This window comes from Emydura macquarii, unplaced genomic scaffold (genome assembly GCF_026122565.2).
Source record: "Emydura macquarii macquarii isolate MOO-44397 ecotype Brisbane River unplaced genomic scaffold, CSIRO-AGI_Emac_v2 contig_1043, whole genome shotgun sequence".
NCBI classification, from domain to species: Eukaryota; Metazoa; Chordata; order Testudines; family Chelidae; genus Emydura; species Emydura macquarii.
In genome coordinates this window covers 15,508,342-15,532,021 of record NW_027131180.1, presented here as the reverse complement: position 1 = coordinate 15,532,021, position 23,680 = coordinate 15,508,342, and the positions used below count along the sequence as shown (strand labels likewise).

Here is a 23,680-nt window from a genome sequence, read left to right as displayed (position 1 = left end):
TGCAAGCCCAAGTCAGTTGACCTGTGGTCTGAGTCTTGCTGCTGTTCTTGGTTTTTTTGTTTTTTTTTTGCTGTGTAGACATACCCTTATAAAGATATCTAGTCTTGTGTGTGTGTCAGAGAGAGAGAGAGAGAGAGACAGACAGACAGACAGACAGACGTTACCCACCCAACCTGGCAGAAGCATGAGAATCAGTCTATACCAAAATAATGAATTTTTCCCAAATGTTTGTTAATGAAATTATACTGCATCTGGTAATATACTGAAGTACTGTATGAAGAGCCATATTGAACTGAAGAGAGCATGTCTGTATAGCATTTAACGAGCAGTATTTCAATTACATTTCCAAATAGTTCAGCTTCAACAAGGTAAGTCTGACCAAATTGAGTAGTTTTCTGTGCTATGTACCAAGTATAAACTGGTCAGAAAACAGGCAGAAGTGGCAAAGTAGTATAACTTGCACCAACATGACATTCAGTGAAGCTGGAAAATGAGTGTAACTTATACCAAACAGATACTCTGTAGGGGACCAAACTGAGCCACTGGTGTCAGAGGCACAAACCCAAATGAAGTGTGCCTGTTTCTTTCACGACTGAGCATGTTGTTGGTAATGTTGGAGATGGCATAGTGTATAATAATACAAGTCAAAATACTTATGAGGGCTGCATTATCCTACACCTCCTTTTCTGCCCTATTGTTATGTAAGCTACACTCACTTTCCACATGTAGTAAGTGGTAAACTGGTTCAATTTACGCTATGTAGTCCTTTACAACAGTTTTTTAGTCATCTTATTTACAGGGATGAAGGCATGGATCTTGAGTGCCGCTGAGCATCCAGAGCTCCAAAGGCAGTTGCTGGTGCTCAGCATCTCCTCTCAAGGTCAGGCTCCCAAAATGTAACTTTTACTGCCAATTTTGCCTCCACTGAATTGATCCAGAGATTTCTCTGGGTTTTGCACCCACTTAATCCAGACTGATTTTTGGACCATTGTTCTCTTCTGTCTTTCTTTTATTTGACAATTAGGTTGTTACTTGTACAGATAATGGGGGCTGTCTTCACTTGAGTGGGCGGTATTCAGTCTCCCAACAGAATTCCTCTCTTCTCTTCCCCCCCTGCATTTTATTTTATTTTATTTTTCTTCCTCCTCCTCATGCCTTCCCAGCTGAGATTCCAAAGCTGAAATCTGGTAAATCTGCCCTGCCCTTAGAGCAATCTTTCTCAACCTGGTCTGTGGGGCATTTGCTGATAGTCTGTAGAGACCTGGGAGGTTGTATGGTGCTGATTCCTCCTTGCTTGCAGTTTCTTCTGTGACGGTCCAGGGTCCTCACTGAATTAAAGACAGCTGGAAATATATTAAACCCTTCCTCAATATTTCTTTTCCATGTAAGCAATTACTGTAGTTGCCACAGGGATGTTATTTAATAACAAATGGGAAGGGAAGGTGATCTACAAAACAGCTAAATAAAATCTACTAGCTGGCCACCCCAATTCCTTAAGATTCATGTGAGTGCAATGCAAATCAGTTCACAGAAAACAGATTTTTAATATTTTTATGTTGCAACTGTGACAGATAAAAGATCTTGGATGCGTGGAAACTTCAAAAGATATACCAGACGCTATGGGCATAGGGAATATGCATAGTCTTTGGTATCTATAAATATTATATATATAGCTTTGTGAGCTAGGGAACTTCAGGAGTTAAATCAGTGGGGGTAATTACTGCAAATCCTAGTCCAGATAAACAGTGCTGGAGAAGTACCATTCCTGCGGGTTGGGCAGGAATTGCATATATTGATTCAGATTGGGTAGAAGAGGCACAGCAGACAAAAAAATGGGCTTTCAATATGAAGGGTAAGCCTGAACTGACTGATCCTCAAATTGACATGAGACTGTAATGAAGTGGGCGAAACCTTGCTGGAAGAGTGTGAAGGACCGGGACCTGCCAGTCTCCATGTGGAAGATGGGTGACACCTGGTAAGCTTAGCATGTATATAGACTGTTTGCTGTTGTATGATATGTTTTCTTTGTACTGCATTTTGTCAGAAATAAATGTACTGTGCTTGGAGAAAGCTGGCGGGTCACGGGTATCCACTGTCATAGCCCCTGGGATAGAGCAGAACACAGGTGCTGGACTGAGGCAGACTTGCTGGGATAAACAAAGTGAAATGCAGGGGGAGCTGAAAGCCTAAAATACAGGCTCCCACCTATAGAGAGGTGATGGCTGGAGTCCTGAGACCTAATGGGGCACCCTTGAGCAAACCACGTAGAAGGGGGAGGTGCAGTTAACCCTGGGACTGTTGGCAGCAGCCATTACAGATCCCCCAAACTTATGACTATCAGGGACAAGGATAAGAACCAGAGAGTGGAGAAATGTTAAGTGTAGAGATGCAAGATGAAGCGTCTCGAAAGATCCCATTCACCCTATCAAGAGGACCCTTTGAATCATGTGGGAGGGGCTGTGTTCTCTAAGTGTTCAGTATCCAGAAGTGGAATTTGGTGTTGCTACGTTTATGTCAGCATTGCCTCAAGAAGATGTGCAAGAAGCACTAAATGTCGGTCTTTTCAGAATTCCTGAAATGATGCTTTCTGCCTTTGATGTCCTGTAGCAGTCCAGATGCTTGGGTTATAGTTGTTTCCAGCCAATAGAAAAAGATGGAACACTAAGACTCTTGATAATGTCATACCGTCAAATATGAGTCTAGACATATCTCCACATTATGTTGTTTTCTGTCTATAGCAGGTGGAGAACACTATCCCTAGCAGGCTGTTGCCAGAGGGGAGAGGAAGAAAGCAGGCCTCAGAGGCCTAAATGAAGCCTGCCTGGGACACACTGGTGAGCAGTCATTCAGTACATAAAGAGCCACAGGAAGCAAAGTTTTTTCTTTACATTCTAAGAATTCTCCCTTTGTCTACCTTTCCAGATTCATTGAAAGAGTTGTTATAGAAAGATACCATAGAAACAAACTTTCTTGTGATTTTTTCAATAGGAATTTCTCTTGTGTTTCTGTGTTATTAAACTTCTGTGCAAGTTAAGGCACTCTGCTCTAAGATAATCTTACTAGTGAGCTGACAGTGAATTGGAAAGGGTTCATAGTTACAGTAAAAGAGAACTTTTGAACCTTTTGACTACTAAAGGCGAAGCAACAAAAAAAAAAAAAAGTGTGTGTGTCATGAGTTAAAAAGAAAGTAAAAGACGGTGAGGTTGTGAAACAGTTTGGCTTCTAAATTGAAATAATCACTCCTTGCTGGTTATCTGGATTTGAGAGGAAGCCCACTGAACTTGTTCCTAGACCTACTGTTAATTTTGGAGGAAACACTTGTTGACTGGATAGAAGGATAGCATATGCTGTACTGGAGGCATGACCTCCATGGTAGCATAAGCTTTATTGAGCACAGACAGCTTTGAAAAGGGAACGGAATGGAAGAAGAAATGAGTTCCAGAATGAATTTAAGGAGATGTACTTTTGTCTGTGACTTACAAAATATTTATCTCTTTTTCCTTCCCTCCTCTCCCTGCCACTGGTATAATTCCACTGACTTCCTGACTTACACCAGTGTATGTGACAGAGGAATCCCTTTGTCTTTTATGCACACTTTATACCACACCTTTACATGTGGTATCTCAGCACTTGAATGATGAATTATTGAAGTCAGAGGAATAAAAATGTCAAATGGCCCCTTATTGATATGGTCTGATTTTCACTGTTGAAGAAGTTGATAAACAAGGGGCCATTGTAATAATACTTTGCACTTCCATCTCAAAGGGCTTTATGAGTTTATCTTAGTAGTATTCCACTGAGATATGAGTATTGCTCTCCCCTGTAACCTTTGATCGCTTGTGCCTCTTTCCACTTAGTCTTTAAGCTTTTCATCTGCCCCCAATAACTGCAGAGACAGTCACAAATGGATACTTCTGTCCCTGCTCAACTTTGTTGTTATTACAAATATTTATTTCTATTTTTAAATAAAATAAAATAAATGTATACTGGCTATAATTTAAACTTTGTAAGGTCTGAGTAGCAGTGTTGCTAAATGAGGTAAAATCTTAAAGTAAGTCCTATGAGTTAAGTAAAGTGTACACTCTCTTCCTTTTTCCATAGCATCTCTGGTTTTAATGTGACCAAATACATTCCACTGTCCCTCCTCCTTTTGTCTGTTTGTTTTTCTGGGTAGTGTTTTGATATGTAAGATGTCAGAAGTGCATATTGCCACTTTGAACATAAGTTCATGATTTGTATCAGTGTACAGATAATGATCTATTGCTTCAGTAGAGCACCTAAGGCCTTGTTATTACTAACATTTTTCTTCAAACTCCCCATCCATGCAGTTCAAATAGGGATAGCAACAGTAGGAACACAAGTTTAGACGGGCTGCTGCCAGGTGCTGGAATTTTAACCACCACATTGCTTAGACCTACTCTGAACAGTGGGCTAAGAGGATAGGTGGGTATGCCAACTGCCAGTCTATAAGCCCATTCCTATCACTGTTAAGTGCCAGTGGAGCAGCACCAGTCATAGGACTACAATGGGAAATTTTAAAGAAAAATATCATTGTAGACATGGAATAAGATTATTTTTCCTTTCTGCACAAGATACCATTGTACCTAAAATTTAATGAAGCTCAGTATTTCTTGATAGACAGCCTTTCAGTTTCCTTTCAATTAGCATGCAGTGCTTCAAAGGAATCCTTTGAACCTAGGTAGGTGTTTGTAGATACACACAGTTCTGTTGCCTGAAACTTCATTTCACACCAGTCAGAAGCTGTCCTTGTTCAACTAAATCATATTTGCATGTTGATCGCTCTCCTCTGGCTGCTTTTTTTTGTTTTTTCAGGTTGAATGGTTGGGTTTGCATATTTCCTCCATCCACAAAGTGAAATTTATCATCCTTCTATAATACTGCCAGTTGATTTCAGACATCAAGGCTTGGATTTTTGCATCCCTAATTTACATACAGGATAGCTGAGACACAGTGGCTTACCCAAGTTCACGTATCATGTCCAGGGAAAAATTGGGAAGAGAACTCAGATATATTGACCCCTTTTTCCCCCCAGTTCCTGCCTATTTCAGGTATATATGTATCTGTTTATATATGCAGCTATACCTTCCAAGTTTCCTTTTGTGTTTATTTTCATCTCTGAATACAAAGGCATAATCCTCACGTCTAAAGAAGGCAACCATCGGTGAGCTTTGGGCAGGGAGGGAGTTCAGCAAAGCCTTGGAGTTGGGCAGACACTACTGAATTAATTTTATTGCTAGAGACGAAGATTGGCAACACTATACATTACAGAACATTGATTAATTTATACAATATAAGAAATATGGCTATTGAGTATGGCTACGGAAACCATTCTGTACTAATAGCTGTTCTGTTATCTAACTATTTTCTGCTTCTGTTATGTAAGGGCTGCTATTATAGAATTGCTGTTTGAATACGAGAACTATCATTTTAGATTTGCTTTTATTATAGAATGCCAAATAAGCCTGTTTCAAATGTAGGCAATTATTGCAAATTTCTAATTTGAAAATTCTTCTAATGAGGCTTCTTTAAAACTGCTGCCTGTCTTTTGGTTTTGCTTTAGTTTACAACATCCTGAAACTGTCTGAAAACTTGTCATATTATAGTAGAGTGTATTTTCTTAAATGAATGTCTTGTGCTCATGAAAGGTGTTGATTGGCAGTCCTGAAGAATAAAGTTCGTTAGTTGCTTAATGAAGCAGTATAGTGTGAACAGCAGGCCATACACCCTCTGTGTCTGGAAGAGCCAGGCTCTCCTACCACCTCCAAACTATGTTCTTCTAAATGCCTTATTTTTTTTAATTCACTTTTTATGCTAATGGCAGGTAAAGACCATACAGCCACTTTCAGAATGAAACTGGGGAACATGACTGGTAATTCCTTTGTGACCCACAAAAAGGGCGGTTGGCTATTCCCAAGCATGAAATTTACTAAAACCATGCTCTTTAACTTATTACCATATAATCACATAGGGCCTGATTTTCAACTAACTGAAGTTATCACACCGATCTGTGCCATATGTGCACATGGGATTAGATAGGTGTTAACATAGGGAGGGGCACGGAACAAATCTGAATGTCTGTGTGCATCCAGTTGTGAGCAAAGGAAGTGAGCATTTTGAGTTAATGCTAAATGTATGCCTACTTCAGCATTTGAAAGTCAAGCCCTTCCTTTTTGCTGAAATATGGGAATGCTGCTTGACATTTCCACCTCAGCTAGAAGTCCATTTCACCTAGTCACTACTGTCTTTCAAAAATAATACCTCCTTAAATTCTTCTTGCACATGTTCCTCCTTAATTTAAACCTATGTTCTCAAGTCCTGGTTTTTCCAAGGAGCTCTATGGATCAAGTTAATATAAAATTAAATCTTTAGCTAGTTTTAAACATGTCTGTCAGTTTTCTTTTTGATCAGAGTCTCAAATAATCCCAACTTTTGTCAATTTCCTTGTATATAAAGCTCTCCATTCTATTTATTGTCTTAGTGCTTTATGCTGTATCTTTCCAATTTAAATAATCTTCTGAGAAATGCTAGACTCCAATTATAGTGTAACTAGTGCTCTATGAAGTGCTAACCAACATCCAATTAGCTGCCTTTAGTGCTGCTGCACTTTGGCCTGAGAATTTAGTGTTGGGTCTACTACATCTACTGTATTAACTAATTCATTGCTATTTAACGTACACATAGTTTAAACACTGTTTCTTCCCAATACCTCAGATTACACTTATTACAATTAAGGTCTTGTTTTGCACATAAGATTTACCACTTTAATGATTCCCATATGGGAATAAGCTATGCCAATATAAGCACATTTATACTGGTATCACTGCATTCATATAAAAGATTATACTGGTATAATTACATAAGTAAAAAAAATCAGACCCCTAAATGACATAGTTATACTGGTACAAAAACTGTATAGACTAGGCCTTAATTCAGTATTCCAGTTCTGAACTCATTTACCTAAGCTACCAAGATGGTCATTTAAAACAGCTACAGGCCTTTGAGCCTTAACTACTCCATTGACCTAGTATCCTTTGCAACTGTAATGATCTTAGGTGTCTTTTATCTTATCTCTAAATACTAAATGAATCCTTTGTTAATCAACGGAACAGCTAGAGTATGCCCAGCTGCAGTGTAGTCTTCCCTGTGTTGCCCTGCTCATGTTTCTTAACCTTACCATCTTCATTTGGTTTGGAGAAAAAAAAGGAGAGCTTCTGCTCACATGTTTACTGGAACTCTTCTCAGGCACCCTGCAGAAGGTCCCAATTCTCCCTCAGGCCAATATGGCATCTGAGAATATGCTCCCCAAGTGTTCCTGAAATTCCGTTCTGTACTCTAGGTATGAGGTACTTAACTCATCACAGTTACTGTAGCCTTCATGGACCTTGGACAGTTACTCTGCTGAATGACAAATCGAAGCCCTTTTGTCCTTTCTCTATGGTTTTGCCCTCTCAAACTTGTATTCACTGTTCATTGATATAAAAGGTACAAGCTTTGGTAGGTGGGCAGGAGGTATGTTTATTACATTCTGGGATTGGCCTTCATCAGCTTGAAACAGTGTGTCAAAGAGCAGTGTAGAACATGCATGCCATACAGTGCAAATGAACCTAGTTGATTGTAGCATGGTAATTTGCTGTAAGGCGATTACTGGATTAGAGCAAAGGCTTGGTATGTCAGCAACAGCACCTGACAGTAATTTTTATTGAAAGGCATTTCCTATTTTATTATTAGTCCACTTATATCCAGATCATGTCTTTATTTCTTAAGGTAAGAGGTTTTTTTGTTTTTAATTCAGTTATGTTCCTGAATGCCACTGTTTGCCTACAGGAGACAGTGTCTGACTTTTTCTTTTGCTGTTGCTGAGGAGGCAGTTTTTAGCAACTGCAATGCTTCCAGATTTACCTCGATTTGCTTTTGTCATCATAATCCCTCCTTCTTGTCAAGACTGATTTGTTCTTCCAGCGAAGACTCACGTCATCTTGTTTTTCCAGTTCTGTTTTCCTCCTCCTTTCTCTCTTTAAAAAAAAAAACAAAAAACCCCAAAACCCCCCACATAAATAAGGAAGATGTTGGCAAACCAATCGGGAGTATGTCTGTTATCTGGAATTTGTGCTACACTGGTTGCGCTGGCTTTAGCTTATTACTTGTACTGGTAAGTGGGATTTAGTACCACCTATTTAATTTTTTGCTCATAAGATGTTTTGTTATTGTTGCATAACTTCAAAGGCTGCTGCCTATTCTGGATGTGTTGACAAGTGTGTGACTGTCTCTACATGGCTCTACTTTTTTCCTCATTAGTTGTGTCACAAGTCTCTTTTTATTCTTTACCACTTGGAAGGAAGATGGATGATGAAAGAATGCCATGGTACTGGAAATCGTGGGGTAAGAGGGCTGAATTTCTTCATTGTGAGTGCCTTTTTTTAACCCTTTACTCTTTACCATTTTCCATACCCCTGTTTATCACCCATACAGCTGTCCATCTTTTCTCATAATCTGGAAGATTAGGCTTTGACTGGCTTCCTCACAAATGGGTGTGTGTTTGTGTGTGTGTGCGCATGTGTGTCTGCGCAACATATGTATACATGAAATTTTACCATCAGCACTGCAATGTAGAAAGCTTCAGACACAAATTAAGGGCCACTGTATTTTTCCCCACGGGCCTATTGCATTGTTCCCTAATCTGCCCCCCTTTCACCAATCCTTACATATATGAATAGTGGGGGTAGCAGGGTATGTGATTGTGGGGAGAGAATAGAATTGGAGCTTGCGGAGGTGGCAGGATAAGATGGTGGGAAGAGGAGGAAGGAGGTATGTATCTCTTCCACTGTGAAGGAGGCACACAGCAAATATGTTCCTAGGCTTTAGGGAAGATGAGAATGGAGGCTGCTAGCAGTGAATCCATACATACAACAAAGCATTAGACTTCCATTCTAGCCTTCCTTCTTCAGATGCTCAGACATTTCAAAGGGTTGGTCTAGGCCAAAAGATGACTTTTTAAAGAACATGGGTAAAATCCATTCATCGGTTTTAACAAAATAATTATATACATTTTTAGCTGTAAAAAGTTTGACTTCTCTGTATTGCAACTTAAATGGCTACACTTCACAAACTGCTACTTCCCAGGTTATTGGTTTTCACTGAGCTGTCTCCAGGATAATGTGCATTTTTTGAAGTAATAGAATAAATTAAAATCTGTGGTGTGCTTTAAAATAAATGTTTCCGCTAGTCAGAGTTCTGCTATTTACAGGACTTCAATTTAATGTAAAATATTTAATATTGATGAGTGGATTTGTTGAAATTTCATTGTGAATTTCTACAGTTGTGTATACTTTCAACTATGCTATGCAATATGGCATCCACAGTGAAATCTGGAAATATTAGTGTTAAAGCTGCTGCTGCTTCTTAAAAATTTCCAGTGAAATAGAACACAAACGTTTATAAGACTACAGTATTAAAATTACAGTTTTAAACATTCAAAAGATAGGAAATGCAACATTTAAAGTTTTGGGATTACTAGTTATGCCACTAGTTGTACTTTAATACAAAAAATATGTGCAGTGCAAATAGATTAAGATTATTATGGAATGTCTAACTTTTCCATTTCCCAACTCTAGAGTATCAAAACGTAGCCTTAGCCTTACATCAGTTTGTCTTTGTATTGCAATAGATACACATGCTATATTGTGGGAGGCGTGTGTACAAATATATATATTTAAAATGTTTTTAGCAAGTCTTGCTGTTGGAGCAGTCTCGTTCACTTGTGATCTAAAATTCTTGATTTGCAGCCAGGCCAGATTTGGGTTGCAGGACAGATTACAGCTGTGTATGCAGCAGGAGTTATCTAGCAAGTAAAGGGCCTGAGCCTTGCCTGAACCTTGAGATTGTTGAGGTAGAAAACCAGAGCAGTTTGTTAGAACAAATTTGTTTAAACTTTTCTGATTAGATATAGATGAGGCCTGATTATTGGTTTTTTTGTTTTTAATGTATTGGCTCTTGAAGAGAGCAGTTCGGTGGACTGGTGCTGACTGTGGTGAAGTAGTTCAACTAATTACTACTTTTCCCTCGTATAAATTGGTCTCCAGGACATAGTTTCTGAAACCTGTTGTTCTTATTTTTACATGTCTGGGTGCTACGTCTCCTATAGAATGCCCTACTCACACAAGGATAGGCTGATAAGACTGCAGATCACAGAGACTGCAAGGAGCTAACTTTGCATTTTGAGAGATTAACCTGGTTTTTGCCTAATTCCATCAATGATCTTTTGCTTTCTTTGGATTGTAAAAACCCTATTAACCAGCCAGATAATCAGTTGCTTTTTGAGCAAATGTAGATATTACCCTATAAGGACCTTTTAATGCTAGGAATCAAGGGTACTCTGCCCCAGTTGGGAGGCACTCAGCCCCTTTCAGAATTGGAACTGAATTACTGTCTAGTAGATGGTGTAATGCAAGAGTACACCCATCCACAGAAACAACTTGTGGGATCCAGCCTACTAGCCAAAAGGTAGAGTACCCTGATCAAATAAAAAGAGAATGTCCTCATTGGGAATTGAGGGTGCTCAGCACTTCACTGGGTCGAGGATCTGAGACACTTAAACATATATAGAACACATATGTTTATCATCATCATGTACTTGTCATAGTGACTTAATAGTATGTATGGGCAAACTGGTTTAGGCTACAGAAGAAACTCCAGCCCAAAACTCTTGGCCCCCTGCTTTTTTGAATTCATGGCCTCTGAAGGAACCAGAAATGCCCAGATACAATCAGAAAGGTTACTTTAAGGTATTTCTGGTCAGGACTTGAAGTATTCTCAAATACTTCATTTTTTTCACTGGATTTCTAGTCCAGTTTTGCGAACTCAAACAATTTGCTTAAATATCTGAACTTTGCATGTGTCATGAAGGAAGATGCTGAAGACTTGTTTATCCTTGTTTATTAATGGTTTCTTCTGTGATAAAAGCTAATAATTCATATTATAAAGTTTTATCTGCCATTATATTCTTGATTACCACAGTGTGTTTTTGTACTGTATTTGCACATGTTCACAGAATTTTAAAGGAGCTGTACAGTCTTATTGGTCATCCCTTGTATTTGCTTGTTAGCATATATCATTAGTAGAGCTATGTGTTTTCATGGGGCTTGTGCCTACTAACAGGTTTTGTGCTCTGATCTTTTGACTGCCATAAATATCCGAAGCAGCAATTTTGCATATTATCTTGGATTTTTATTTTTAAATTTGCCATCAATTTAAATTGAAGGCTTGTATTGGGTTATAAACTAGAACTTCTTTTTAGACTATATGTGCTTTTTTAGATTGTAAATTCATTGGGGCAGTGGCTGTCATTTTGTTTGTTCAGTGCTTGTTTGTGGCTTCTTTTCTAGGCACTACTGCAATGTAAATGTTAAATAAACTGACGAAAGATGAGTTCTTATCTAGACCTGCTCCTGTCAAATTAGCTGTTGACTTGTGTTTTTCTTAATATAAAAGTGCCAAGGAGATTTTATATTGATTGCCTATTAAAATATTTTTTAAATAACAAACATTTCCCCAGGAGACAGAGTGTTTCATCTATATAAAAACAAATAAGCAAAAATTAATAGCCAGATAATCTGTTACTGCTTCTGAACTCATTCCTAAATCCCTGTGAGAGCAGCATGGCTAATGGAGAAGTACTGCTCCTATCATGTCTCCACTGATTCTCAAGCCTGTTTTTACTGTTTATGTTGGTATGATTTTCCCATCATGATGAGGGAGTCAATGCAAGTTCAATGCTGATTTGTTCTGCATTTACTTACATGAGGGTTCCCACAATTCTGAGGAAGGCTGATGCCATAGAGATCAGCTGTCCTACCTTTGAAGCACAATCCTGTGTCATATTCCCAGAGGGACTAGGTGGGTTTTGGAGGAAGGAGATCACAAAGGAACAAAAACTTTTCCTCCATGAGACTCATAGCCATATATATCCACTGCTGTTTGCTTCCTTTTGCTCATGGGGCAGAGAGGAGAATTTGCCCTAAGGATGAAGACTTGTCACCTCCAAATTACCATAATTATAAAGCGGATCCTGTTTCTGAGCTTAACTACATAATAAAGTCTCTTTTAAAATAATGCAGACAGAGAGAGGATTTCTTGTTTATTAAAGTTTGCGAATTCTATGTCAAAACTAATCCTTCGTAATGCCACCATACACTGTAGTAATCTAAATGTGATATCAAGATTGAGGTGGAGGAGGAGGAGGCAAGAATTTGAGGGGAGGTAATGGAGAAGTCTGGGTCTGTATCTACATCAGGACAAACTCTCACTGACACAAGCTATGTTAATAATACTTTTACATTTGTAAAATGCCTGTCATCTGAAGACCTTTATGCTTTACAAACTTTATGTAAAGTTCATAAAACTCCTGTGAGACAAATATTCCTGTAGAACTTACTCAGATAGGATAAACTGAGGCTCAGCGAGAAGTGTCTTATTCAAGGTCATACACTGAGTTGGTGGTAGCACTGGCATCGAACACACGAATCATGGCTTCCAGATTCCTGCTGGGTCACTATTCTCACCAAGGTATATGATTATATTTAATTTTAAGAGTCTAGAGTTGGTTCTGCATCATAGGTTTTCACACCACAGTAGAAATAAATATGGAATCTATAAGGAAGTTGAGTCTCTTGACAACTTTCTCAGTTTGTATTGCCATGTATAGTTTCCTTTCCTTGACCAACTTTAAGGACTGTCCTACATCAGAAAACTGCTCTGTTTAAAAAATTCTCCAGCACAGTTTTCTGACCTCACCCTTTCTACATAAACAAGGCACAAGCATAGCTGTATGTTTTTTGCATGAACTGGGCCCTATACATTACTGTCAATCCATTTGCTCAAAAGTCATGAACCCTCCCCTCCTCCCCACCCCCACTCCCCTGCGCAAATAACGAGTTGGGCTTAAAAAATCATGAGATTCTTAAATTGTAAATCCTTCTATTTGCCTTCTGGTTTTTGAGTATTTAAGGGTCACATTTCCAGTCTTTTTCTCTGCAACTGTGAGGGCTAGAAGCTTTTTAAAAAAATTGAATGTGGAAATTCTTATGTTTTCACCTGACTTCAGGAGCTGGGGCTTTTAGAAAAGCACCAAATATTGCAGAGAGGGAGTTAGCTTACAAAGAGGGGAACTTACAAAGATGTAAGTAATACACATGCCTGTAGGCCTTTATTGTTTTTACCCTTTGCTCTACATGCTTGTACCTGTGAAGAATGAATAAATTATGCTTAGTTTTGAAGATGCTGTTTCCGTGTCACTGCCAACAAATGCTTTCACAGCCTCCTGAAGGGAAATCCATACAGGTGCAAAAACAGAGTTAGGCTTGTGACACTAGCACAATTGGGAACTGGAGGACTACAGTCTAAACGTCCGGTTTGAGTGGTTGGACCACATGGTTCTAACCCAGCATGAAGTACAGGAAGCCAGGCTTATCACATAAGGGGTGCACTTGACCTTAGATTCCTTTTAGTTCCTCTTGAGTGTACCCTATGTGACAAGTCTGGCTTCCTCCACCTCATGCTTGTTGGAAATTACTTTTAGTGCTTTTCATTTTCTGTGCAACAATTTTTAGACCGTGAGTTTTTAATATTTCTTCTTGTAGACTGTATCAGATAATTGCTGAGATTTCCATTTAGAAAGCAGTGAGCAAATTCCACATCAGTAGAAAAAATATACCACTGTTGAACTATAATTCCCTTCTGAAAATGTAATCCTTCTGTGTAAAGCGAAGGGATCAGCCTGGATCAATGGAAATCCTAGTTGCTGAATGTGTACTTCATGCGATACTTTACAAAGAGCTTCAGTATAATTAAAGGAAAGTTGCACAGTGCATTTTAGCTTTGTCAAGGTTAACCAAGGAAAAAGAGCAATAAACGGTGAATGGGACTTGTCTCTTTAACGGTAATGAAGGTTTAGAAGGAAACAAATGCTTCAGACTAACATTAAGGGCTTATCTACATTGCACAATAGTCTGACCTAGGGGGTATGATTGGTAGACTGCTCTGAAGTGTTATGGTCTAACTGACCTGTTTAGACTATTCCGAATTAAAAGGTACCTAGTTCATGCTGATGTAGTCCTGTTACAGAACTAGATTAACGTGAAATATCTACCTTGTAGTTCATGCCAGCAGGTTCTACACAGGACAGTTAGAGACCAACACTTCAGAGCACTCTACAGATCGTGGCCCTGTAGTCTGGACTCTGACACTGTGTAGACAAGCCCTTACTTGGCATCTGTCTTTACAAGTAAAATGGATAACTTTGCTCTAAATCAGAGATTAGGTTTCTGGAGATGACAGCTGAGGAAATGAGGCCATGGTGCTGAGTTACTTATTACCAGATTGTGACCTCAAAATACATTACTTACCCTTTTCTACAATACACTTGATGTCCTTTCTGGAAGGGAGTAGATCTTAAAATGATTTTTTGTGCTCTTCCAAGCAAATAACAGATCCCAGTGTATTTTCACTTATAAAGGTATTACTTAAGGTTTATACTTCTGGAAGTGTTTGGAAAAATGTCTTTTCTGCCTGTGATGTCAATATGGTAAGTAGTCAATGTATTTTATTTTATTTTATTTTATTTTTATTTTATTTTTAAAAAGAAAGCAAAAAGGAGTCGTTGGCAGGAAGTAGACTGCACTACTGGTTCTGTAGGAAGAAGTGCTGGGAATATTAAGGGCTTATGTAATATTCAGTAGGGAGATATTTAAAGTCTGAATTTTGTGGATATTTTACTGAACAAACATATGATGGTGGGATTTTAAGACCCTGGTATAGGTAGCAAATTAGCAAATCTGTTCTGGCCTTTCCATGTTAATCTGATGTAGTTAGTTATGATGCAGCAAAATTAAGTGTGGATGTGGGAGAGAGGCAGTGTCAAGGGTTGTACTTCATGGTTTGAGGCTCCTAAGATACATTTGGTACCTGTCCCAATGAATAGATCCAAAAATTGCAAGAACTAGTATCTCTATAGCTTTTTAGGTAGTGCAGAAAGGTGAGTGGTACATAGACTTAGTGAAAGTTGCTTTCTAAGAATGACTAATACAAAGATGCAGAACGAGCTTCCAAAGTTTGGTTTGGGGAGGCATCCTAAACTATATCAACAAACTCCTATGTAAGTCCAAAAGGAGCTCTTGTATTGTCTTTTGCTGATAATTTATTACATTGGCAAGCCAAGAAGGATTCAATTAATATGTGAGCGTCCCATGCTTTTGATCTTACCTACACTAAGAAAATTCACCTCCCCCTTACCACAGAGACTATATCCATGGTGCCCAAATTTTTTTAGTACTGCGGCTCCCATACAGATATTTTAAAACTTGGTGGCTCCCTATAGCAAGTATCGGGTTTGGGTTGTTTTGTTTTTGTTTTTTACCAACTTAGGACACTAGATTCAAGAGGGATACTAAAATTCAGATGTTTTTGTGACCTTATGCAACTACGTACAGTTTGTTTAATTATATAAACCAATACAGTCCAGGTTTTTAAAACTATAATTTGAAAATATGGATTTATGGACATGTTCTTACAGCCTAAGATTTTAGTGAGAAAAATGCTGCTGTTTTGAACTGCATAATTCTGCAATATGTGGTTGAATCTCTGATAGCATCTTTTCCGAGTTTAAACAATTCCAATGTTTAATTTTCATAGAACCATTGCTGTGAAAACCCAGACTCACAGAGATAACTGGAAGCAAATTAAAGTGCTGCTTCCATAGCTTCATCACTGATATCTTCATAAGGTCTCGCCAGTAGTCTGTGCTTGTTTGCATTTTGCCGTTTGTGTGGCCACAACATAAGAAGCTTCTAAGGCTTTTTGAGGAACAGTTGCTTCTTTAGATATGACTTTCTTTTTGCTGCTTTAATTCTTGTTTCCAGAAGGAAAAATCAAAGTCCAGATTTTGGTTTCCAAATGTCTCTGTAGTTTCCCTGGCCTCCTACTTCCACTTGAAAACAGGTGACATATTGTGGCTATGGACTTTCCACAGTAATATGGAGACACGAAAATCCAAATATAATGTAACTATCATCATATTGTCTCGTTTTCATCCTTTTCTCTTTAACTATAATAAAATCATCTGCTTCAGCCAAATGTTTGAAAGATTTTGTAGGCTTAGCACTTGGTAAAAATCTTTCCATTATAAAGATGAGACACCTATCTCTCCATCAGCGCCCTTCCCCTATCTGCATGCTGCTGTTGGCACTAGGAGCTTCTCTGTGTCATCCAGGCCTGGAAGTCTCTCTGTGCCCTCCTCCATTCCCGCAGAGGTCTTCAGTAGAGACTTGCTGATGGCATGGAGAACACAGAGAAGCTCCTAGTGCCAACAGCAGCATGCAGATAGGGCATCAATGGCATCATGAGATACAGACCCACGGATAAGATGCTGGCTGTTGTTACGCCTAGTTTAATAGTCTCTTAATTAGAAAACAAAAAACAAAACCAGGCATATTGATTACAATTTTTCCCCCAGATATTCATGACTTCCTCTTTGGGGAACCATGGGTCTTAGTTTGGAAAGCACTGCCCTACTTAGTATCTTTCTCATGTTGCTTGTCTACCCACAGCTCTGGTCTCTTAGCTGCTCCCACTTCTCCGGTTATCTGAAAAATGTATTTGGTATCAGCCTGTTACCAAGTGTGGTATAGCAACCCCCCTTGGTCTCGCCTAATGGCAGCAGTCTCCTTTGGCAGTGGGGCCTGAGGTAACTCTGCCCCAACCTGGACAAATCTTTTGTCTCTTCCCCTCAGCACCTCTCACATGGAGCATTTGATGTAAGCCTTATTTCAGGCCTGTGGAGTGTCCTTCAACCCCACGGGGGAGGGGCGGTCAGTCCCAGTCCATGTATATGGCCCAGGGAGGTACTTTGCCATGGCTCCTTCTCAGGGCTTAGAGGTGGTGGTAAAGCCCTGGAGGATTGGAGAAACACCGGTCCTTCCTGCAGGCTTGGGCCAGGGTCTTTCCTTCTCTGGCTGCAGAGAAGTACTATCTCCTAAGTCCAGGGGAGTCTCTCCTCCAGCTGCCATAAACCTCACCCTGGTGGTGGTGGTGGTCGTCGTCGCCGCCGCTGCCGCCACTCCCCCTGCCCTTTAGGGATGGCAGGGTTTAAGTACACCTGGAGTAGCCCTTAATTGGGTCCAGGTGTCTCTAATTGACCTGCAGTAACCTCTCCTCTGCCTGCAGGGAACAGGGCCTTTAGCATTCTAGGGCTCACATACCAGCCCTGGCCTGACTTTACCACACAAGGTACAATTCCCCATACTTCAATTATTTTAAAATGGACACTGGTGTAAATAAATAATACTGGGCATTTCTATGTATGCATTCTATTATTCACTTGTAGGTGCTGCAGTATTAAAAAGATTTATTAATAAAACTGCAAGCTGAATGCAGAATTCTGAGAAATGCACTCAGGATCATAAAGTCCTTAGAGGAATTGTCATGTAAGGGGAGATTGAGGAGATTTACTATATGTAGGTTTGGGAGCAGGAAAGGAGGCAGAAGTGTCATCAGATTATAGATATTAAAATGGCATTAACATAAAGGAGAGGAAGAAACTCAGCAGAGAAGGTTAACTAGAAACAATAGTATGAAATGGTGAAAAGGGAGACCTTAGATATGATACTGAAAAAATGTTTTAAAATACTGTATACATTGTTCAAATATTGGCTAGTCCCATCAGCAAAGAAGAATGGGTTGAGGAAGTGGCTTGTAGTAGTGAAAAAATAATGAGAACTTGGTGTATCAGAAAATAAAATTATCCCATATAATATAATTTAATAATTTAATATAATATATAACCATCAAACAGATGTCAAAAAGTAATAACCATCAAACCGATGTCAAAAAACAAGATTGTGTTTTCACTCTGTGAATTCAGCAAGTAGGGGAAAAATTGAAAGTGATAAGAACTTTCTGCTGAGAGATGAATAACTCCTATAACTGGCTACAGTGAGAGGAGGAAAGGGTAAGTAGAAACAAACTACATATTTTGATGGGGGGTCATTTTCCTTTGTATTTTGCTAGGGTGACTTTTAAGTGAAATTTTGTTGGTTCTATGTTGGGTGTTTATTGCCTGTAAAAATATCAAAGATCTCTTCTGCTCGCCTCTTAATGCATGCATCATCGCCTCTCTGGATGCTGATTCGCACCTATTAGTGGTAGATGTTGCAAAAAAACCAAAAACCTCTGAATCATGCACTTCATCTTGCTAAGGAGGCCACTTTTCTCCCACAGACTGTTATAAACTGTTTCAGAAAGGAAGGTTTGCATCAACCACAGAAAATGATGGTCTGGTGAACATTGATGAGCTGGCCTACATTTCTATTGCTGAAAATCTAACAGCAGAGGAATCTGTGGCCATTGTTGAGTTTGACAATCATTTGGAGAGGGAGGTTTCTAATGCCGAACTTCCAGAGACAGTAGTGCCTGTAAAGTACCAACAGGCTGAGGGAGCACAATAGGGTAGTGTATCGGGGGACAAACTTGAAGAGCTTTCCCTCACAGAGCAGTTGTGTGTGATGGACGTTTTTCATAGGATATGCCAGAGTCGTGACTTTGAGAACAGTTGACGAGGTTATACACAAAACTGAAAAGGATTTACAGGGGGAGATGGCTAACTGTAGAAAGCAGACCACACTGGATAGATTTTGTTCTTAAAAACATTATTGGTAAAATCATGTGCTGCTTTTAATTGATGTGAGATGTAAGGAGCACTAAATGCAAGTACAGTGCTGGTCAGCAGACAAGAGACGTTATTCTGTAAGTGTTTTATAAGTTTTCCTTAGTGTTTTTAAAATGCTTTTCCTTTATAGAATTGCATGCGGCTGTAGTCTTTGTGACAGATTCCCTAAGTTTGCTCTAAGCATTGTGGTGCACTATACAGTGTATCTATTACTGTGTATCATATTTGGTTTTCTTCCTTAGTACTGAGAATCAATGAATAGTTAATAAACAGTTTTACCACTTCTGTTCTGTATAATGTATCATTCTGCACGTGTTTTTCTATGTATCCTCCTGAAAACAGTGCCTTCTGCTTATTAGAAACTCCTGTATAAAAGTAACTTTTTGTTGAGAACCAAAAAATTGCTTTTAAGCAGAAACTACTATATTTGAATCTCTATTCTTTGTTAAATAAACTTATACTTGTTTTCACTATGAACAAATCTAAGTGCTCAGAGAGACAAGGTGGCTGAGGTAATATCTTTTATTGGACCCACTTCTGTTGGTGAGAGGGACAAGCTTTTGAGGATCTGAAAAAGAGCTCCGTATAAGCTCGAAAGCTTGTGTCTCTCATCAAGAGAAGTGGGTCCAGTAAAAGATATTACCTCACCCACCTTGTCTCTCTGCTACCCTGGGACCAACATGGCTACAACAACACTGCATAACTCTAAGTGCTGTGAATGAAGCAGAGCAGTGATTCTAAGGTGTGACTGGTGATCGGGGGTGTACTGTTCCTCTGGGAATTGTGTTTTTGTAAATACTGGGTGTGTCCAATGGAACACCATCCAGCTGGGCACTCCAGGGGTACGCTCTGTGGACTCAGGGACTGGAGTGTGACTATTGCTTACCTACAGAGAGACATCAGGGCCCGTGAGGCATAGAGCTTGTTACCCGTGGCTGATGGAGTCAGGGAACTTCTTCCTGCTAAGGGTGGGTGGTAGTGGGTGGTAGTGAGGTGCCTCACCACCCTGAGTACCACCAGGAAGCATCACAGTCCCACATCAGGTTTTGCCCCAGTTGATTTCAAACAATATGGTTTATTCTATAAACTGGATGTGAACAGAGCTGCCATGGGACCTAGGTGCCTCCCCTGTATTAGGTGCTTTTGAAAATCCCGTTAGGTGCCTATCTGCATGTTTAGTTGCTTAAATGCCTTTGAAAAGCTGGCTCCATGTCCTTCAAATTTTTAGGAATAGTAGGCTTTATCCTTACCCACCTGGTGTTTACTCATCGATTGGAACAGGGTGAGTGCTTCCTGCTTTCTCAGCTCCCAGCCAGATTCTCAGATTTGAATGTAGTGGTCCCCAAATGAAGAAAATCATCTCTCTGCACCTGTGCTAGCTAAACTGGAAATTAAAAAGAAATTGAAGCAAAAGCTTTTCTCGAAACTGAAAGTCTTTACATCTGGAAAAATGTTAATGCCAGCATTCACTCCCATTGTAAAGGCTGAAAATAAAAGATACTTAATGGAGCATATGACATTGTGGCATTAATAATGCTTGAATTGACCGTAGAAGTTAAAGATGTTTTCCCTTGATTCTGTATATGATTAAAATTTGAGAATTTGAGGGCTTATTGATGTAATATATGTTTATTTAAATTATTTTAATAGATTATAGTACGTTTCAACCTTAGCATAGGTTTTCATAATTTCAAATATAATTTTAAACGGGTTTACTTTTAAAAAGAAAAATACATTTAATTTAAATCAATTTTTATCCACCCTTATTCAACCATAAATTGCAATCAGCAGAGGTGTGGTTAGAACGCATGATGTCAAGCACAGGGAGGTGTCGCATAGGCTACTGGTAATTTTGTCTCTGAGGGTACTACAAAAGGCACTATGTGTATGGTCTACACTGCAATAAAACACCGCAGCTGGCCCAAGCCAGCTGACTTGGGCTCACAGAGTTCGAGCTGCGGGGCTATACAATTTCAGTGTAAACATTTGGATATGGACTCGAGCCCGAGCCCAAGCCCTGGGACCTTGCAACAGGGGAGGGCTCCGGGATTCATGCTGGGGCCCAAGTCCAAACGTCTACACTGAAATTTTACCCGAACTCCAAAAGCCCAAGTCAGCTGACCTGGGCCAGCCACAGGTGTTTTATTGCAATGTAGACCATACACATAGTGCCTTCTGTGTTGTAGCAGCTGGAAACCTTGTGACACCAGAACTACCATTCAGAATGAATAGAGTCATTAGTATTTGATATGCTAGTGTATTTTAAAATAGTAACTCTTAAAATTGCAAAAGGAACAAAATATAGAATACGTATCTACTTGTAATTGATATTGCCCCTTTTAGCAGGTGTAAAGTGTGAATAAAAAAATCACACCCCAGGAAATTATACAGCTTTGCCAAAAGGATGAAAGAAACACAGAATAATATGTCAGAAATGGCCACTTTTCAAAAATTTTGACATTCTGTGTATATGAACCTGATCTGCATCAAACCAACATGAAAAATTGAAACACTGTGTCAATTTTAACTTGTTTAGGAGTTTGGGTTTTTTTGGTTACTTTTACATTTCTGAAAAATAACGGATGTACTTTCCTATCAAAAAGGAAAATTCAATTGCAACTTTGATTATAGTATTATTACTGCACTACTATATATATAGCATGTGTGTACCCAGTGTATCTATGTCTATGACAGAATAAATGATAGGCTGGTTTGGTATGCAAATGTTAGTGTCATGGGTTTGGGGTGGCTTCATACTCTTGAGTGGCAAAGTGCATACTATCTTGTATTATGCATATGCTATCCATTTTGTAGCAAAACTATTTTAAAATATTTTAAAGAGTTTAAAAAAGGGAAAACTACCTGGAATGCTGCTTCTCTGAAGATATTGTGATTTGAAGAGCCCTGCAATTGCCAACTGGCAAGAGGGCATACCATACTGTATCTCACATCAGGCCTGACACGCTCATTACCTCCAACACGCTGTTGTCATAATATGTATCTAAAAGGTGTCACATAAAGTATCATATGTAAACTCGTGAAGTGCTGGTCCTGAAAATATTGTGTGCTGTATGTACCAGTTGTGTATAAAGAGTTGTATATGTGTGCTGGAAATATGTTCTTAAAATGCGTTTGGGAGGCAGTGCATAAAATCAGCCTGCTCCAGACAAAGGAATGTGTGTTTACCTGTCTAACAGGCTTGATTACAGGCAGAGGACAATGAAAATACACTTTCATATAAGATAAACGAAGCCATTAAGCTAGCAAGTGTCAGAGAAGAGAGTTTAGTGATCACACTGCGGGATAGAATCTGCACCCCAGGAAGCCTTCCTGGGTCTTGAAGCAGAGATGATAAGACTTCGGGGAATATTAAGGAGGGGTGCAAAAGAATTTCTAGTTATCCATTGCTTAGGGGACAAAGGGAATAGCACCCTTTGTTTCTGTGAGAGTTGGATCCCCTGGCCTGGAGATACTGGTAATTTGGTACAAGAAAACTGCTTAGGCAAAGATTGTAAAACTTGCTAAAATTAAGTTTAAGTCACTAGAAAGGATGTTTTGTTTGTAACCATACTTTTCTCTTGCTTACTATCCCTTAAAATAAATCTCTGTTCCTTGTTAATACACTTATTCTTAGTTGTACTGTAAACTATCTCAGGGCTGTTATATTGAAGTATCGTGTGAGTCTTCGACTACACTAACGGGCTGGGCTATACATTGTCTCTTTGGAGGCAGCAAACTTAATAATTTCTGTCAATGTCCAGTGAGAGGGACTGGACCCTGCCAGAAGATGTCTTTGGGGAACTCAGGAACTGGAGTTCACTGATTGTTACCTGCAAGGCAAGGTGTAAGTTGGCAGAGTCTTGAGGAGTTTGCTGGTGAAGCAGACAAACTGAGATGGCAGAGAGTTGACAGACTAATTTCCAGCAAAGCTCACTCCTGCTAAGGCAGAGGGGTAACGAAGTGGCTCAGAGCTCTGAATGTGCTGTACAGAATGTCACAATCATCCTGCAGGATTCTCAGTCTTGAAGAGAAACTTGGTATCATGCAATTCAGCCTGGCCTTACATTCTTAAGGTGCACAGCCTCCATGCACAGATTGGTGTATGGCATTGCAGGCTCCTTATTTATGGATGCAGCTCCAGCACCCAGAAGAAATGCAGGGTTTTCCAATAGCGCTTAGCTTGAAGAGTGGAACTTTGTGCTCTATGAGAGGCCCGTGACAGAGAACTAAGGGAGACCCTGTGTCATATAATCCAGCTCTGGTGCACAGCATTGCACCGCAGACCTTTAGAGTATCAATGCTTCAGGGCAGGACCCCAGTGCTTCCAAAGTGAGCACCTTGGAACATGGCTTCTACACTGACCGCTCAGTCGATCCAGATAAGTTGATCTGATGGCAGCAACCTTGCCACCGTCAGTATAGACAGACCCTAAGTCAGGGTTGTTAGGCTTTAAATTCTAGAGGTTTCCACAAGGCATGTAGGTATGTTTTTGGAGGGTGCATGCATATTTAAATTTGTGAAATGAGGCAATCTCACCAACTTTGCAAACTAGCCTTTTAAATCTAAGCTAAGCATGGCTGCTTGCAATTAGCTGCAATTAGCTTGCATTTTTTTAACTCTTCAATCCCTCCTGTTCTCTGCCTACAGCACTTGATAGTCTAGTCTCCTATGGTACTGGTGGCCTGTGAGGTACAGGAGGTCAGACTAGAAAGGATGGCCCTTTCTGGCCTCAAACTCTGTGACTTTTCACCTCTAAAAAATCTCTGCATTTGAAGTATGAAGTGCTAGTTTATTTCCCTCATAAAGCAGCAATGTTAAATTGTTTCAAAGTCCTCCTGTATGTTCTTTGTGTATCCTGGGGAGCTCTGTCTATATATGTCAAGGTTACACAGATTATTTACATGATTTTCAGGGGTCCTGAGTACCCATATTTTTGGATTGAAG

General features: G+C 39.5%; 1 protein-coding gene across 3 annotated transcripts in view; it reads left to right on the top strand.

The window, feature by feature from the left end:
• AGPAT3 (1-acylglycerol-3-phosphate O-acyltransferase 3) overlaps positions 1 to 23,680 on the top strand; it is a 125,204-nt gene that overhangs the window by 57,124 nt on the left and 44,400 nt on the right. The window contains exon 1 of one of the 3 annotated variants that reach the window (XM_067545172.1): positions 2,770 to 2,834. The exons of the other annotated variants lie outside the window; for them this stretch is intronic. The gene's annotated coding sequence lies outside the window, so the exon portion shown is untranslated. Of the gene's footprint in view, positions 1 to 2,769; positions 2,835 to 23,680 lie in introns of those variants that run through there. 3 annotated transcript variants of the gene reach the window in all.